The 11,515-nt window shown below is 42.9% G+C and overlaps 1 protein-coding gene across 4 annotated transcripts in view; it reads right to left on the bottom strand.

Moving 5' to 3' along the window:
- The window catches only part of CDC42EP3 (CDC42 effector protein 3), a 28,538-nt gene extending 18,739 nt beyond the window's left edge, over window positions 1-9,799 (bottom strand). Inside the window, exons 1-2 of one of the 4 annotated variants that reach the window (XM_054196721.1) lie at window positions 9,090-9,296; window positions 5,943-6,105 (exon numbers count right to left, since the gene is read on the bottom strand). The gene's annotated coding sequence lies outside the window, so the exon portion shown is untranslated. Of the gene's footprint in view, window positions 1-5,942; window positions 6,106-9,089; window positions 9,319-9,644 lie in introns of those variants that run through there. The other 3 variants (XM_054196722.1, XM_054196723.1, XM_054196720.1) reach the window with 3 other exon arrangements.
- Between the last annotated feature and the right edge of the window lie 1,716 nt (window positions 9,800-11,515).

Raw genomic sequence — 11,515 nt, forward strand, 5'->3', positions numbered from 1 at the left:
TTGAAATTCAGGAAGCCCAGTAACTACTGACAGCTACCTCACCAGATGGACTGAAAGGACACACTGAATCAGAGCACCTGAAAAAGCACCTGGTACCATTTCAGACAAGATTCTTCAATGTACACACACAGACAGCTGCTCCTACTTCTGCAGATACTACACTGTTTTATTACAGAGAGAATACAGACAATTTTTTAGATTATGCCTTTTTAACATGTCCACCTACCCTTCAGATGTCTTGGAGGCTTCCATTTTCAAGCTCATTTTCGGAGTTGTTTATAAATATCAGACTTTGCCATTCAAGCCATTCAAGCCATTTTCTATACTTCCTCTGCAGCAATCTGTATATGGTTGTTGTTTGTTTGTGGTTTTTTTTTTTTTTTTTTTTTTTTTTTTTTTTTATTGGGAGGACATAGAAAGAGGTGGGAGATTTTTAACCAAAGTTGTTAAACTGTTTCTTTAATGAGACAAAACAAAATTATGTATTTCTACTCCCCTGCTCTACTGCAATGCTCTTTACTCTTATGCATACATCACCCATCAAAATCCACAGCCTTGCTAAAAAGTTCTGGCACTTTTGTACTTTCAAAGCTAGTCCTGACAACCAAATTTCGGTCTGGGAATATGTTGGTCACTGTGAATTACCAGGACGGTAAATTTTAAGGTGTTTTAATTATATAATTTCCACAAGATTCAGTAGCTTAGTGTCTGACAGCTAAAGTCTTCCAAAATCCCCTCTCTATTAAAAATACCACCCCTCCTGCTTACATTGCTCTATCCCCACAAACAACTCAGCAAGAAGGAATAACCATCAACCCAAATTCAGAGGAAGGACAGAACCCTTGCATAAAAACTAGGCATGTGGAACCAGGAGATGGAGGACAGTGGAACCAGGGAAGGAATAGATCCTTATGCATAGATGCAAGGGAGAAAGACATGGAAGGAGTCTCGATGAAGGAAAATTAGCTGGAATTTGGCAACAGCAGTTAGTTTCATGTTTAGATTGCTCATTTGGGCAGTGAAGCCTGCCTCTTTCCTTACAGATTCTTCAGGTTCATGCAGATTATATCTTTGTATTTTCAGAGATTACTTGAATACACATAAAGATTTACATTTCAATGGGTACACTGTTCTTACCAAAGGCAGTGACAAAATCTTCCAACTACTCTGTTCTTGCTTCATTAGGTGCTACTCCTCTCCTCCTCCTATAAATTTGTCAGAGCACATCCCAGCAGTCCAACTGTTACACTGTGACACAAAATACCTTATTTACAATGCATATTCCTCTGCCAAGGTAGAGGCACTGTTGTAGTCTCAAGGTAAAATAACTACTGCAACTAGAAGTGTAATTACTTCCCAGACAAAAATCTGAAAACTGCAGCATAAGCCGCTTGACTGTTCATCGCTTTCATTTGGAGAGGTGGGTTTTATTTTTGTCCTCACAAATTCCTTTAGGAACTCCCACAGATTCCTAACCTACTGGGCTCTTGCTATTGTAACTTTTCTTCTTTGGGACTAGAAATACGTACTTTCAAGAGAGCTGTACAGCCCACTCTACCATAAAATGGACGATTTTGTTGTCTTTGCTGTTGACCTTAGTGGACCTTATCTAAAAGACTTTGGAGATTTAGACGGATATTCATCATGCCTGAGGGTGCATATAGACAAAACCAGAAGAAATATAGCCTCCCTGCCCACTAAAATCATACAGCACAAGTGGGGAAGGGACATACAGGAACAGAGCAGCTGCCATACAAATTACTAGCCTGCTCAGTCTACTATCTTGTTCCTAACAATAGATTTTCCTATTCAGTCTGTATGACTTCTCTGTACCACTGATTACTTTGCATAGCATTAATAAGAAACAAGACCATATACAAAAACATTAACAATCCAACATTTTCATTTAATGTTTTCTTCCATCTGACTAGATTCTACAACTTACTTCTAGGCAAGATGACCAAACCGAGAAATGTATTACTATAAAATTTTATTATTGTAGCATCAGGAGCCCTAATCACAAGCCAGGTATCCAGTACATTAAGAGTTATGCAGACATAAAATGACAACACCAAAGTTTCACAAGAGACAGTTCTTCAGTTGTTGCGTCTTTTAGGGCAGGGAATACTGTTAGCTTTGCAATAGAATTGTAACTTGTGAGCATAGCTCCCTTCCTATTTTACCTTTTCACTACAAGTGTTTGAACTGAAATAAAATACAATTCCGTATGCCACACAGCCTATACATGGAGACACTGCTCCATTCTTTAACTACATATTCCCATATGGTTTTTAAACATCCAAGCAGAAAAGACCCCCAGATACGCTGCATCTTACCCTCTTATGAACTGTGGTTATTCTTCCAAGGTCATCTGCTAGAGAGCCACAAGCAAGCAAAGAACCAGCTTAAACTTGACGAAGAGCAGTAATCTTTTTTATCTGGAGCAGGACCATGTGAGCTGCATCTGACATGCAGGACGATCAATGGCACTATTCTTTCTTTGTCCCTCTTTTGCTCACCATGTAGCTCTCCTACTGTTCAAGTCTTCCTTAAATTGGGCTAACCCCTAACACTATTTGTAGGAGCCACACATCCTTAAAATAAGGGAAACACCAAAGACTACACAGCCACATACCATCCTCCAAATTAATACAGACAAGTCATGCAAAAACTAAAGAAAAATGCCTTTGGAAGGACCACAGCACTGGGGAAAAATGGCATGGCTGGCCTTTGCATCAAACAACAAAAGGCAGAACCTGCATTTGCTTTTTCCTTCAACCTCATTGTGGCACATGCGGCTTTTAGGGTCAGAGATGCTTTTGATTTTATTCTTTGTGGTTACAGAAATATGTACTGAAAGACGTGGTTTAGCGGTAACTTGGTAGTGCTGTATCTAAAGCACATCAGTGCTAGGTTAAAGGCTGGACCTGATGATCTTAAAGGTCTCTTCCAACCAAAATGATTCCATGATTCTATCCTCTCAAAGAACCAATGAGTCACATTAATGCTTCGAATGACAGGTAGCTTGTAAAATTAAAATTTAGCAATCATTTGAGATCTCAACATTGAGAAGATTGGCCTAAACATTCTCTGGAGATAAATTTTAGCCAAATGGAAACTATGCTTTAGTCCCCAAAAGACAGCTTATCAAATAATCCAAAAATAAAAACCAAAAAGTAATACTGATGACCATTTCCCAAGAGAATTCATCATTAAAAGCAGTGGCAAGAGTGTCTGAACAAGGTGCTGTTCCTTAATGGTGGTCTGTCACACTGAAGACAGGGTATTTACGGTGTGCATCTTGAGCACAGAAAAGGAGAGAGAAAAAGCAAACCAAAACATTCACCTTAATCTCCATCACATCTTGAACTAGTCTTTGCCTGAGTTTCAGATCTTATTACCCAGTCTCATGAATAAACTGTATTAAAGTCAAACTAAATCAAAATATACACTGAACCATATTAACTGAGGCAAAAAGATAAAGTTAGAGGTTTCTAGAAAACTTAGACCTTCATGAAAAAGATATATGTAAACATACGTGATTTAGGCTTTATTTAACTAGAACTGGAGATACGCATAGAAGGAAAAAACAATGGAACTTGTTTCTGATCACAATATCTTGATGAATACAATTTAAAAGGTTATATTTATTAAGTATCAGAATGAAGAGGAACATTCAAAAATCGTTCTAGTATCTCAAGGATTTTCTTAGGGTTCTAAATTACTTAAGTATTGATTTTTGTAAAATTCAAAAGCTTTCTTAATGAGGAGAATCCATTAATATTGTCATATGCTTCTTGACAACATAAATGAAATAAGGAGAAAAAAATAAATAAAAAGGCAAGAATGTGGACTTGGGGGAAAAAATCCCCAGCACCACTGGCTGTACATCACTTGGTAGTAGTGCACCACTCAAGCCCTAGAAAAAACAACCAAACACAAAACTGTCTACTACCCAGGAGCTGACCCAGTTATGTGTCTTGAGAAAACCACCTTCTTAAAAGTCAATAAGGAGCTTTACTAGAATAGGAGAAACAGAGAAAGTGTTTATCAAAGCAACAAGATCCATCTGCCTCTTCTTCACTAAAGACTTAAGCCTCAGGTGCTTCCTGCTGGAGATTTGAAACAATATTACTCATACTCTTACATGTATCAGGGTTTCTCCTTGTGAGGATCATGACAGAGAGCTCTGCTGGCTAGAAAGCTAGTTTCACAACTTTGGAGAAATGCTTCATAGATACTGACTGTGGTGGCAGCAAAGCACCTTTGATCTTACTTGCAGAGTATCAGTGAGAATTCTGAACCCCATAATTAGAAATATCATACGTGGAACACTAAGGTCGCAAAGTCAAAGAATACAAAGTTAGGAAATCCCAAGATTAAATTACTTGTGCAACCATTATTTGGTTCCTTCACCATCTGCATTACAATGTTGCCCAGCACCACCCAAAAGGACTATGACAGAGCAGGACCTTCAGCTTTACCCCAGAATTTCAAACAGATCTTCTCTTTTTATTGCTTCTTGCCTCATTCACCCCACATGCCATTTGAGACAGCAGGGCTATGAGAAGTAATGTGACCGTAGTGCACTTATATATGTATCACCATTTTCTCCAGGCATTTCCCAACTTACAGATACTTGCTTTTGCCAGCATAACAGGCTTTAAGTTTTTGGGTTTGCTTGACTTTACTGCTATATTGTACAAACTTTTTTAAAAGGCAACCGAAAAATTAAAAAAAAAAAAAACAGACTAACAATTTGCTTGTTTACTGTTTTTATGGTAGCGTCTAATATTCTAATATGAAATAAGTCGAACATTTGGAATGAAGACTCAACACCCGTTTCCTTTGTTTAAGGCACAGCACAAATATTCACATACACATAAAACTTCTACAGCAAAACATTGAGAACTGGACTTGAAACATCGAGTATTTCAAAAGGACAGAATAAAAAAATGCACCAAGCTCTACATTTTAGATCTTCCCAGCAAAGACCTGAAGTATTTATTTTTAGAAAGTTCTCTACAGATTACTTAAAAAAAAAATTTAATTGCCATCTAAATGCATCTAAACAAGTTTGCAGACCTGACTAAGCAAGTCATACCTAGTTTCAGCGACCACAGCTCACCATCAGCACTTGTATCTCTACAGAAGGTCAGCTGCTGTTTACATATAACCACAGAAAAGTTCACTTAGCTCATTCAGAATGAGCCCCAGCACAACAACTCACTATATCAGTCCATTTAATTTCTTATCTAACTTGTTCCCTGTTGACCTTTATGATAGAAATCAAAGCAGTGTATCAGACTTGGTGAGCTTTCTTCTATTATTCAGTGCAAGTAAACAACATTAACGCAACATTTACATAGTGAAGTTGCATGTTGTTGTCCCACACATAGTGGGGGTTGAAACCCTCAATGTGGCTCCCTGGCATTCACAAGATACTAGTCATCAAGCTTTAAGAGTATTGCACAACTTGCATTATTTCAAAGATAACTATAACAGTATTTCAAATTACTTTTGTTAAACACACATTTCAGTAAAATGGTCTCACATAAAAAGCTACCATGGTCATGAAGATATGACTCAGTTTGACTATTCAAGTGGCACTTTCACATTTTCAGAGCTTTAGGTATTAAAATATGCTACTCCGATGTAGGCTCAGCCTGTAAATGGCCTGCGAATGGCCTATCTCCCCCCTTAAAAAAAAAAAAAAAAGTAAACCACATTCAACAGTTCACTAGCCTCTCAAAAGAAAAAAGATCTCACAGTAGCTTACAAAAATTATTAAATAATCGTGCTTTTGTGGACTTAACTAGTGGCAGAACCGTAAAACAAGCATTTCGTTTCTACACCTGACTATTCCATAAACTTCAATGAAACCCAAGTAAAGGTATAAATATATCTTGTCACTCTGGCCAACTCCGTCCATTTGTACTCACCTCATTTTATCTTGGCAGCATGTTTTATGAAGCTTTACTGCATCTTGATTTAACCCTTAAACTATGAGGAAGCTAGTCTTCTCATCAGCCAGTTCCAGCTACTCCTGTAACACTCATCTCCCCAGCAGTCACCATGCTGGATCAATATCTTTATTTAATGACACTGTGAATGTAAGTACAGAAGCATTGCTTACAAGATTTTACAATGTTATCTTCATGAATGTCATCGAGAAATCTTTCTTAGATGAGCACTAGATCAACACATAGCACTAGAAATAGGTCTCTTCCTCGGCATGAACTTTACCTGAGCTTGGACCCTGGTAGCTGCACCTCATTCTGCCATCCCGCTTCACACAAAACCCTCCCCTGCATACGTGGTGCTTCAAATCCTCTCTCACTGCTCTACCCAGACATATACACCAGCTAACTGCTTTCACCGGCTAGTAGCTGGCCTGCTTTGCAGTGAGAGGAAATCATTTAAAATCAGTCCTCCATCCCACACCTGAATACAATTCTTCCCACATCCCCATTTAAGTTCAGACTTGAGTTTATTTGGGAAATTCACCTAGCTGTCACACAAAAAAAACCTCAACCAGCCACAGGATACACCTTCAGCCAATTGCCACCCCTGTAAGCACTGTACCTGTGGGGATACCGTGTCGCCACACCTATTAGGCTCAGGCCACCCAATTAGTTCAGTTTTGCCACTGTGGGAGGGAGAGGCAGCCAGTTCTCCCTGAGAGATGGTTCAGATCTTTAGAAAATATATTTACTCTGCCTTGATCATGATGGGGAGGGGGGGGGGAGTAAAGAAGTGATGCTTTTTTTTTTGTTTTGTTTGTTGGTTTTAGTTGTCGTGTTTTGGGTTTTTTTCTTCTTTCAAAAAGTAACATTTGCATGTGGGAAGGTGAAAGCCTGTGGTATTTTACATCATTATGAAAGGCCAAAATGGACACCAGGTGACTTCCTTCACAGCAATTCTGTCAATGAGGGTGAGGAACAGGAGGAAGAACTGGTCAGAGAGCACTGCTGAGCCCTTGGCACACAGCCTCACAGGCAAGAAGCAAAGGAGAACTTGACAGCAAATTCTGCATGGCAGAGGGAAATTTGTTTTTAAATACCAGTCCCCTCTCCTATCCCAAACTATTTCTCAAGACTTGGGCAGAGGACCAGAATTTCTTCTATAAGAAGCCATCTAGTTAGAAGACTATAAACCAAAGCAGCATACGTAATTATGAAAAGCTGAGAGCAAAACATGTTTTGCCATGAACCATGACTTTCTTTGGTTACAGTAAAGCTGATATAAGTGGTTTGGAACAGTTTTAGACGCCTCTTTGAAGTCAATGTGACATTTAGCCACAGCAGTCAAATAGGGACGGTGCAGAGCCACACTGCCTCAGCAGAAGAGTGACTCTGGGCTGCTTCTTAGGTGATATCCATCTCTTTCCTTTCCAAAATTCACCCGGACCACCTCCTGGTGATTCTGGCTGGCTTTACCCATCACAGAAGAGAGGCAGAACCACAGAGGTAGTTTCTGCAGCCTGGTTTTCCCTTCTGTGAATGCACAAGGTGCTCCGGAGAGAACAGTAACCATGATTATCTTTAATCTGATGAGGAGATAGGCCCCATTGTTTCCTTCCCACATATTGTTGGCTTATGCTGAGGCCAGGAAAAATCATTCCCTTCAGTACTACCCTACCGACCAAAGAACCTGCTCAGTTCCTCTCCTCTGCATGCTGTAATAAAAAACAAATGTTCAAAGCAAGGAGTGCCTTGAACATAGGAGCTTTCTCTTACTTTTCTGAATGCTTCTGCTGAAAGACTATTTTTAACGTGCCATAGAGCTAACTTACGCTAAAAAAGGCTGGACCCTTTCAGTACAAGACACTTTAAAAATAAATCCTCACGACAGTAATCACCTGCTGATACATGCTTTTATGTTTAGCCAGCTGCTGAGATGCCACATCTGTCACTTCTTGCTTCCAGAAATGAGCTTTCCTTTTCTGTAGGGAAGGAGAAAATTCTGCTCCTGGAATTGCATGGAGTATCATGATGCCTTTTTTGGTATCTCTGTCATTCCTCTAAACATCTGAACCACAGCACATGGATTATAAGATTTCTGGTACTGTGCGCCTTAAGAATAGTTCAGCTTTAGATTTTCATACCTTAAAGCCTCTGATTTTTTCCCCGACACTTTGCTGAACAATGTTACATACTTATAACATATTTGTAACTAAAAATAATGGTCTATACACGAATAATTTCACTCCTGGGAGCTCTCCTTGCCTCCTCCCGCAAATATTTTTCAAAGGAAAGAGATCGGGATCATATTTGTTACATTAACCATTTCATAATGAGCCCTCTTCCTATTTTTAAAACGTAACAACAATCTACAGTGACGCAAGTCCCAAATTAATTACTTCCTCTATTTTGGTGTCTTTTTAATTTCAACTGAAAATAAATCAGGTCCCTCTTATTAATCTACCGCCCGCATTTCTTCAGCGGCAACCCAATGCAAACCCTTATTTGAGTTCCCGACTTGAACTCTCTGTTTGACACCAGTCATCACCCCGGGACGTTGCCTTTTCCCCCAGCCCTGTGTTTGCCCCAGCTGTGCACCCCCAGCTCCAGCTATGCCCCCCCCGCCCGCCTCCAGCTCCAGTACGGAGCCACCGGTGGCGCGTTCAGGCGCAGGGTTATTTTTAAACCCACGCAGAAAGGCACAGCAAAAGGGCACATCCCGCACAAAAAAATGCCCGCGCTGTTGATGTGGGGTATGTCCATGGCAGGCCATAAAATCAGGTATGTCAAAATACGCCAGGAAGAAAATTTAAACCGATTATAAGGGGCGAATTTCAGCTGGGGAATTTCAGTGATTGCAGAAACACCCCGAGACGGTTTTAGCAATACGATTGCTCCGGCATAAATCCCCCCAGGCAGCCAGACACGCGGATTAATGGATACTCTCCCTGGCCACTCCGAAATGCCTCCCCTCCCTCCCGGGCTCCCTCCCTGCCCCCCGAGCGGGCGCGGTGCGGCCCCGCCGCCGCTCCGCGGGGAAGAGGGACCTAACCGAGCCCCTCGCCGCCCCCCGGCCGCGCAGCCCGGCGGCGGTGGCGGCCCGCCCCACTCCGCGCCCCGACTTACGGCGCTGCCGGCTGCTCCCCCGCCGCTCCTCCCTCCCTCTCTCCCTGGCTACCTCCCTCCCGCGGGTGCGGAGCCGGGAGGGCAGCGGGGCCTCCCCTCCGCGACTCGGGGCGAGCGCGGCACCTGTGAAGCGCCTGTCAGTGCGCGGGCGGGCGGGCGGCGGCGCCCCGTGTTCCCGGGGGCGCGGCGCGGGGCCGCGGGCGGCGAGCGGCAGCCGCGGGGAGGCGGCGCTGCCGGCGGGGCTGCGGGCGGAGGGCGGGCTGCAGGGAAATCCTGGCACCGCGCAGCGCCGCCTGGGAGGCGGGCAGGGGAGGCGAGTGACAACCACGGTTACAATAAAGGGGGTTCCCTCCCCCCTTTTTTTTCTTTCTTCTTTTTTTTTTTTTTTTTTTTTTTTTAATTCCTTGCGGGTAGCGCCGGGAGGCTACCCCCCTCCACTACCCCGGCGGCGCTCTGATGAAGCCCCCGGGTGGGCAGCCTCCCCCGGGCACGGACAGCTCGGAGAGGTGCTTAAAAGCCGATGATTTTCCACCCAAACCCTCTTTCCCCCCTCACCTCCTCGAACGCCCTGGTCCGTCAAGGGTGAGGCTTTCAGCCCGCTCTCCGCAGCGGTGCCCGCCGCACTCACTCATTCCGCCTTTCCTCCATTATTCACCCGTTTTTAAGGAGCGCTCAGGCTTTCACGACTCCACGGTCTGCGACTTGCAGGTAAACGGCAAATGCTGCGAGAGCTGGCGAGGCGCAGGGGCGTCTCCTCCCACCCAGCGGCGTGGCCGGGGCCGGGCAGCGGCGCGAAGATGCTGCGCGGGGCGCGGAGCATCCAGCATCGCCTCCACGGGACCCGCTGGGGCCAAGAGCCCTTTAATGACAGATTTCGGGGCACCTGCCCATCTGTTTTATACAAATGAAAGTACCTTGCGCAGAACGGGAAAGGGTTCAAAAGAGCTGCCGGCAGTTCAGCAGATTGCTGACGAGGAAGCCCATAACTACCGAGCTGACGTTAAATTTTTTACAAGTTCATTGGTTAGTCCAGATAGAGACCCCGGTATTGTTTCACTTCACCCAGTGACATCCTCCCAGAAGTTTCTGTTGGCAGGTACCTGAACTCAACACTCCACACCTGACAGTTTTACGGAAGGGTCATTTTTCAAAATGTTACATTTGGCACTGCTGTACAAGCACTGCATGTGCATTTGTTGAAATATTAAGTGTGGTACATACCTTACCCAGGCTAAGGTATTTTTATAAATATTTGCATATTTTTCATTACGTATGGCATTTTTAAATAAGTGTAAACAGTGGATGCATTGTATATAAATGTATACTTAGCTTAAAATACGTTTACATACCCACATCTGGGTGAGTGAATTTTCCCCTTTGCTCTCTTTGCGTTGTTAGCATTGAAGCACTTTAATGCTAAAGCACTTTACCACAGGGCAATTGTATTTTCTTTTCTGTAAATACAGTGCCCAAATTCAGAGAACATTTTCATTTCAAGGTGTCAAAACTGTAACATTCAGCACGCCCGCAGACTGCTGTGCCCTTACACGTACAGGGTGATGTCTCTGGGCAGGAAATTTCAGGTCATACATAGCAGTTTATACCCTGATCTTGCTATCTGAAATAAAACTTATGCAGAAAATACTACTGCCCTTTCACATGAAATTTCTCCTTGCTGAAGTATTTTCAATTCTGTGAAAATCCTTTTAGCCACTTGATTGACATAACTTTTTTTTTTAAAAAAAAAAAAAAGCGAAACAAAACACACCAAAAACCCAGGCCCTTCATATGTCAGTTTAATAGCTGAGGATGAAGTTTGCTCCGTTGGAGCAAGGGCTTCCTGGAAACAGTCCTTCCCCTGCCCGATGTGCAGCCCCCATCTGGGAGCGGGCACCCACCGAGCAGGTGGTTGGAAGGAGCAGCCCCGCTGCTGCCCAAGGGAGCAGGATGGCTCTGTGCCCTGGCCTCCGACAGTACTGAAGGCATGGCCAGAGACTGCACAGTTCCAGTAATTCTTAATTGCTTTTGAAGAAGCCAAAGTAAATTTGAGAGCAGCCCAGAGGCTGCTCCCAGTTTATGCAGAAGGACAGTCAGAGAAAACAGCTATTACAAAGTTTGTGTAAGCAAAAGAAAAAAAGAATTCTGTAATAAATCCTGTCTTCTTTGGATACATTTCCAACTTTGCAATTATTCAATTATTTATCACATGTGAATGCACTCCATGCTACCTTTAATCTACCAACTCCACTCTTGAGAGTACTTTCTCATTTAGGAACCTAATTTAAGTGGTTTAAAATGTTTTAAAAGGGGCACTCGAGGGATGACATTGCTCATACTTCTTCTTAGTTCAGAAAGCACATGTGTGTGGGCATGCATGTGTGTGGCTCTGTGTGTTGAAGCTGAAGAAAATCCACACAACAGTTTCT

Source organism: Rissa tridactyla, chromosome 3, assembly GCF_028500815.1.
Source record: "Rissa tridactyla isolate bRisTri1 chromosome 3, bRisTri1.patW.cur.20221130, whole genome shotgun sequence".
Classification (NCBI taxonomy): domain Eukaryota; kingdom Metazoa; phylum Chordata; class Aves; order Charadriiformes; family Laridae; genus Rissa; species Rissa tridactyla.